General features: G+C 48.5%; 1 protein-coding gene across 5 annotated transcripts in view; it reads right to left on the reverse strand.

The window, feature by feature from the left end:
* Nucleotides 1-948, reverse strand: part of KRAS (KRAS proto-oncogene, GTPase) — a 24,576-nt gene extending 23,628 nt beyond the window's left edge. For 2 of the 5 annotated variants that reach the window (XM_059846029.1, XM_059846028.1), the window contains exon 1: nucleotides 796-948. The gene's annotated coding sequence lies outside the window, so the exon portion shown is untranslated. Of the gene's footprint in view, nucleotides 1-727; nucleotides 744-795 lie in introns of those variants that run through there. The other 3 variants (XM_059846026.1, XM_059846032.1, XM_059846027.1) reach the window with 3 other exon arrangements.
* Between the last annotated feature and the right edge of the window lie 5,306 nt (nucleotides 949-6,254).

Here is a 6,254-nt window from a genome sequence, read left to right on the forward strand (position 1 = left end):
ACACAGGGAACGAAGAGCGGGCAGGCAGCGGTCACACCGAGATGAAAAGAACACGAAGTAAGTGAAAAAAAAAAAAAAAAAAACACCACACTAAATTAATTTAAAAGGCACTGAATTCCGGGAAAAGCGAAATGAGTATTTCGTGCAGGGAATTAATCCGGCCAGAGATTTAGTTCCCCGCTGCTTCCTCCCGGTGCCTGGCGGAGCCCGCCCGGGTTTCCCGGAGCGACCCAGCTCCCCTCGGGATGAAGCCCACAGCCGGGAACGCGCCTCCCGTGCCCGGACAGGGGACACGGCGAGGACGGCTTCTTCCGGCGGCTTCCCCGACAGAGTTTAGGGTGGGTTTTATTAATTTTTAATTGCCGGGCGAGCCGTGCCTGCGGCATCCCCGCGGCTCCGGGGCATCGCCCGCCCCGCCCCGGCTCCCTCTGCCCCCGCCAGCGCCGCGCCCGCGCCGCCCCAACTTTCCGGGTTTAAAGATTTACGAGAAGAGGTGAGGGGAAAAAAATAAAAATCCATGAGGGCTCAGGGAGGGGTGGGGGATGTCTCGGGCGAGGGCCGGGTCCCTCAGGGCGTTGGCCACCTGTCCCCTCCCGCCGGGAAGGATTGGGAATGCGGTCCGGGGGATGCCGGCGGGAGCAGCGGGGGAGCGGGATAGGAGAGGGAAAAGGGGACGGGAGGGGCAACGGCGACGGCACAGGAAGGGGGCGCCGGCTGTTCTTCCTACCTCGGAGGGAAAGCGGGGAAGGAAGGAAGAGGGTCGCCCCGGCTCGGCGGGGTGGGGATAGGCAGTACCTGGCTGGCCGTGCCGCGGGAGCTCCCGGCACCCGCCGTGCTCGCGTCGCGTCCCTTCCTCTGCTCTCCTTTCCCTTCCCGCTCCGGGTCCCTTCCCTTCCCTTCCCGTCCCGGTGCGAAATGGCGGGGGACGGGCAGGGTTGGGCGGGCGCTGCCCAGGGAGCCGAGCACCGATGCACGGATGGACGGCCGCTATCGATGCGCTCGGCGCTCCAGCGCCCCTTGCGGCAGCGCCGGCACCGCCCTCCCACTGCCGAGCGGCACCGCGGGTTCGAGACCGCATCCGGCCACTCCCGTGTCCAGTCCTGGGATCCTCAGAGTGAGGGAGACAGGCAGCACCTGGAGCGGAGGCTGCGGAGGTGATTTAGGGACTGGAAAGGCTGAGGGAGCTGGGGCTGTCCAGCCTCGAGAGGGGCCCTCAGCCCTGGGTGTCCCTGTCTGCAGGGAGGGCTCCGAGCAGGGCTCAGCAATAGCAGCAGAGGAACGGGCAGGGACTGTGCTCAGGAGGTTCCACCTGGACAGGAGGAAAAACGATTTCCACAGATTGCCCATAGAGGCTGCGAATTTCCTTCACTGGGGGTATTCCAGAGCCATCTGGACACAATCCTGTGCCGTGTGCTCTGGGATGGCCCTGCTGGAGCAGGGAGGTGGCACCAGGTGCCCCACTGAGGTCCCGTCCATGATGGGATTCCATGGGGCCAGAGGATGCGGCTTTGGGGCCGGGAAGAGGCTTGGAGGAGACATTTGGGAAGAGTCTGTCCGGGAAGGGCGCGCGCGAGGGCGGTGAAGGGAAATGTGCACAATTCCAGCATTTCCTCACCGTTTCCCCCTTCCCGCACTGCCAGTGGGGACCTGGAGGGGAAGAGGCACAAGAGCCACCATAAGGCTCAGGACAGGCTCATCCTGAGGGGACATGTGGACTGCCCGGACAGGCAGTGCCTGGTTACACATAAGGAGCGATTTTATCCATCATGGAAAAGTTAGAAGAGGCTTTGTGGAGCTGCTGTGACACTTAGCAACCAAATAAAGTTGGTCAGCTTTCAAAATAAAATGCAAGGTTTGATTTTTAGCTCTGGATAAAAATTAATAAACACAGTGTTTGCTGTTTTTTAACAACAGATGCATAGTAAATAATTCTTATTAAAAGGCTAAAACCATGACTCCCTGTAACTGAAATACAGAATCAGAGAATGGCCTGAGTTGGAAGGGACCTTAAAGATCATCCAGTCCCACCCCCTGCTGTGGCAGGGACATTTTCCACTGTCCCAGGTTGCTCCATCCAACCTGGCCTTGGACACTTCAAGGGATAGGAAACTTTTTATGATTCCCCATTTCACTTCTCCCACAAATTTAGGTGTCAGTAACCTAGTAATTTTTGCATTAAAGGTTATTAGGATGTTTCCCAACAGCCACAATAAAAAAAAACCATCACAAAAATCCATGTGACAGAGTAACATGAGATCATCTCGCAAATCAGGGTTATTAATTAGGCTGCCTCACATAAGCAGATGTAAAACCCAAAAGTCAGACTTGCTTTCAAAGAACAAGTAGCCTGGTGGTAAAACCACAAGCTTGGGATGTGGGAAACCCTGAACCCACACAGCCACAGCTGGGATCAGAAGAGTATCCGGAAAGCAGCTGCTGTTGGCAGAACCTCCTCCATGAAAACTTCAGGTCCTGATGACAGCTTGTGCTGTCCTATCTCCATAGCATCTCAGCAAAATGTGCAAACAATCCTTTTGCGTGTCATGTGGAGGGAAAATGAATTGTTAGAATTCTGGAAAAAGCAGAATGCAAAGCTGCTTTTCTTGTGCACAGATTTTGTTTATAAATGTCTATTATTCAATTGCTTTTTTGCTGTATTTGCATTTAATTTAAAAATATCTTCTCGTGCTCATGTGTGGAGTGGTTTGAAAACAAATAAATGAGCTGATCAAGAACATTAAGTACTAGCCCATTCACTGCTTTGATATGAAAGCTGGTGATAGTCAGCACAAGTGATGGAAAACCTCTTAGATTCTGTGGAAGTTTTTTTCTCCAACTTACCATCTTCATTTTAGTCATTGTTTCTTTGGTGTAATTTGCACAGAGAATTCTGAACACGTGCAAAGACAATGCACACCCTCAGGTCTTGAACCCTTCAGTGTGCTGCAGCTACATACTTCTGCTAAGTTAAAGCATATTTTCAATTCAAAGATTTCTTCACAATGGCAATAAAATAGTCCAGTCCCTGTCTTCTGGATCCTCCATGGACATGGAACATTGAGGGCAACACCAGTCACAGCTCCTTATCCCAAGAAGATGCCTCCCTTATGATATCCAGCACTAGGCCAAGTACAATCCCACATTTACAGTACTCAGATTTGCCTGTTCCTAAACATGATACAATGAATTCAGTGAGATTTTCACTTTGAGAATACAGGAGCATTCCTCACCTGTCAGCAGTTGTGGGCGGGTGGGGGGGGGGGGGTTGGGGGGGGCAGGACATGTAAAATTCAGCTCCAGCCTGGGGATGAATAGTAAGCTTTCCCTGTTAGCAGAGAGCATCAGACAAGCTGGGACAAGAATTAATTTTCCTGTGGCTTTTCCTGGCATTGAACTCTATGCAAAGCAGATGCAAAGCCAGTGTAGTGTTAGCACAGAAAGGTAAGTGGGTTTTGTGCAACTTCAGGTTGGCCTGCTGTGAATTAGGAATATTAGTAAAGGGAATTTATTTTTAGATAGGCCAGGCCAGGTGTGGTAGTGATGCCTCCATTTGGGATGTGCTAGCCTTCAGGTTTTACCTTTGCCTCTTCTCCCTCCAGGAAAATTAAGACTTTTAATGAAGTCCTGCCAACTTCCTTCTGCTGCTCTCTGGTTGAGATCACCTACAGAAGATTTTTCATTTTAAGTTCTATTTAGAACAGTACAAATGTGCTTGCAGTTTTTTGTCCGCTGACACAGCAGGATACAATTATATTGTATCCTTGAGACTTTTAACTCACTAACTCTACTCAAGACAGGATCTACAAGACATTTATACAGTGAAATTAAATATATAAATATTTGCATCTATAGATAAATGTCTCTACATGTGCAATTTGGAATATATGAGTTTATATTAAAATAAAGGCTATAGTTCTCACAAGAAGCTGACTTTATTGTCTTGTCAAATTTCCTGGAGTGATCTGGGGAGCTCCAGTAATTTTACATGTATAGATCGAAGTCTAAAGAAGCTGAACTCACCCAGAATATGAATACAGCACGTATGGGCTCACACTGAACATGAACGTGTGTTGCTTCATCATTGCAAATCTCTTTCAAATTATTGGATGGACCCCAAGAAATCCACAAACACTAAAACAAAAAATTACATTTCAAACCCTCAGCTATGTAAAGCACAAGTCTAGGTCCTGCTCCATTGGCTTCAGTGGCAACTTGGTTGGCCACTACCCACTTCAAGTGCACGAACAGCACGAGGTCCTGCAAACCTTCCTTCTTTTTTAAAACATGTAGGCACCAGAGGAAACATGGCTAATGTATTTTTCTGCAATAACATTAGATTTGGCTTGAAAATAACATGCTAAGATACATGCTATTTTTGAATGGTTTGACTTTTGGTTTAATTCAGCTGTCTCTGACTTTGAATATAGTTTTCTACTAAAAATGGGGTGGGCAGAAACGAACAGTTCAACTGTGAACTATTCTTTACAAAACTGGATGCTTTTGCCATCCCACTAATGTCATCTGGCATTAATTAACATAGCATCTCTCTAATTATATTGTCAGCATACAGCCACCAAATTAAAATACAAAGAGAATCATTAAAATTTCCCAATTTGACTTCAGCATTTCCTTTAAAGTACGATTTTTCAACTTTTGTGTATGTAGGAAATCATCCAACGCCCACTGAAAATAATGGATTTCATCCCAATGGGGCCCAGGAATATTTGGAAAATATCAGTGGGGTGTCCAAATTGCCTCTCTAAACCAAGTGATTTGATGCCTCTTTTCTGTTGTTGGCACCAGCAGCTCAGCACCCAAAACTGAGCATGCAGGGCTGGTGGGTCCCTCAGGGGAGTGAGGACCATCCTGTGGGGAGAAAAAGAGGGCATTAGGCATAGTGGAAGTCCCCCATCCCTCTGCCCCCTAAAAGGAAAGCAAGAAAGAAGGACTTGAGTAGATCTGTGCTGCCTGAGACAGCATGGAAGAGCAGAGGGTTACAGCATAACCTGCCTCTAACCTGGGTTTCTGTGTCACGCAGGATCAGCTGCCCCCTGATGCTCTCCTCGTGAGTTTTGTGGCTCTTTCCTCCAGTGGGGAGGGCTGTGGAGGAGAACTGGTGCCTTGGCAGAGTGTGTGCTCTCAAGCAGGGAGGGCTCAGAAGCTTTGAACAAACCCTTGGGTTCCAGCTAAGTCTGTCCTGCCTCAGAGCACCCTGTCCATGGGTGAGAGGAATCCATGTATGGGGCTGATCCAGGTTGAGAGCAAGCCCAAAGTAAAACACTGGTTTGGTTTTGCCTTTTGGCATGGCCTAGAGCTCAGGCCTGTTCTCAGTGAATGGCATTGCCAGCACTTCTTTGTGCCTGGCCTTCCACATCGGCACTGTCTGCCCTTCAGCATCACTGGCCTCTGCAGGCATCCCATAGTGTTATTAAAATCTTTGGGACTGAGCTGATTTCTACCTCACCAAGAGCTTCACCTCTCTGGGGTTTGGAAAAACTATACATCGCCCTGAGATGATCAGAAACACATGGAAAAATATTAAAATGGTTCATAAAGAGGAAAAAAAAAGAAATATTTTCTTTCCGAGACTTTTACTGCTGAATTTTTGCTTCAAGGGGAAAAAAAAGAAGATGCTTGTCAGCACTTTAGAAACAATGTTCCTTTTTCCACCTCAACAGCCCTTTGCCTATTTTGCCTAGACCTGTTAAGCTGAGTATGTTGCTACAGCTCAGGACAAGGCACGGAGACTTAATATTTTTCAAAGAAATAAAAGATGTTCCAGCAGCAATAGCAGCTCACGTTTTTCTTGGACAGGATGTATTTCCCCAGCTCCCCTGGGAAACTCGAAGCAGAATCCCAGGGTAGCCCTTCTCACTGACTGCTATGCTTGGGTGTCAGCTGTTTGGGGAGTATGAGCCAGACTGGGAAAATCATTCTCTGCAGATGCTGGGCAATTTGAAGACATAGGGAAGGCTGGAAGCTTCTAACCTCAGTGATACACAGACTTCTCAAAGCTTGGAGCCTGAAAAGCCAAAGCATGCAGGCTTGCAGTTCAGGGAACTACCTTTGCTTGCTTGCTTTGGAGCAAGCAAGTAGTTTAAATTGTAATCACCAGTTCCTCACAGAAAATTCCAGGTGGCAAATGCATGTTTCTCCATCAGGGCCATAATCTGGATGCCCTTATTTGCCATCAGAAGGCTGGTTAGCACAGGGATGTGTTAATTCCTGCTGGGAACCCTGAATGCAGAGGACAA

Source organism: Haemorhous mexicanus, chromosome 5 (assembly GCF_027477595.1).
Source record: "Haemorhous mexicanus isolate bHaeMex1 chromosome 5, bHaeMex1.pri, whole genome shotgun sequence".
Lineage (NCBI taxonomy): Eukaryota > Metazoa > Chordata > Aves > Passeriformes > Fringillidae > Haemorhous > Haemorhous mexicanus.